The following is a 733-nucleotide window of genomic DNA, read 5'->3' as shown; positions in this document are numbered from 1 at the left end:
TATTGACTATCCTCGTAAAAAATACAGTTGGTATATTGGGTAAGGTCTTTGAGAGATATTGGTTTAGTAAATGAGGTTGTAATAAGATGTTGGCGTTGTGGTTTTAGGAAGTATGATGATTTTTGGTCTGAGGTTTTTTGAGAGGAGGATGGTGTTGATATTTTTTGTGGTTGGGGGTTGACAGCTTTTGCATAAGATAAAGGAGGGAATTCTGCTAAAGCAGAGAATTGGTTACCAGTAGTTATTTGCTTTCCTTGTAGGTGCGGTTGATTCTTGACATAGTCTGATGCACACATTGGCTTCTTTTGTGTTTCACTCATTTTGATAGTCCTGAGATTTTCCCTGTAAACACTCTCTTGTTAGAAAATCAGGTAATGAATTATTTTCTCCTTTTATATATTGTATATCGAAGTCGAATACGGATAAAATAGCTTGCCATCTAGCAAATATTTGTTTAGAAACTAAATTTTTAACATCTTTTTGTAAAATCTCTTTAGCTGACTTACAGTCGACACGTAGTAAAAACTTTTTGTTTATTAAATCATCTTGAAATTTAGAAATACAGTTTACTATAGATGAAACTTCTTTTTTAACAGTAGAATAATTCTTTTGGGGTCCAAGCCAAACCCCTGAATGAAAACGGACTATAGACTCTTGGGTAGACTCTGGCAGTTTTTGTTTAAGGATCCCCCCGTAACCTATTTCTGATGCATCTGTCTCATCTATCATGAAT

This window comes from Capsella rubella, unplaced genomic scaffold (assembly GCF_000375325.1).
Source record: "Capsella rubella cultivar Monte Gargano unplaced genomic scaffold, Caprub1_0 scaffold_17, whole genome shotgun sequence".
Taxonomy (NCBI): domain Eukaryota; kingdom Viridiplantae; phylum Streptophyta; class Magnoliopsida; order Brassicales; family Brassicaceae; genus Capsella; species Capsella rubella.
This window is presented reverse-complemented; position numbering follows the sequence as displayed.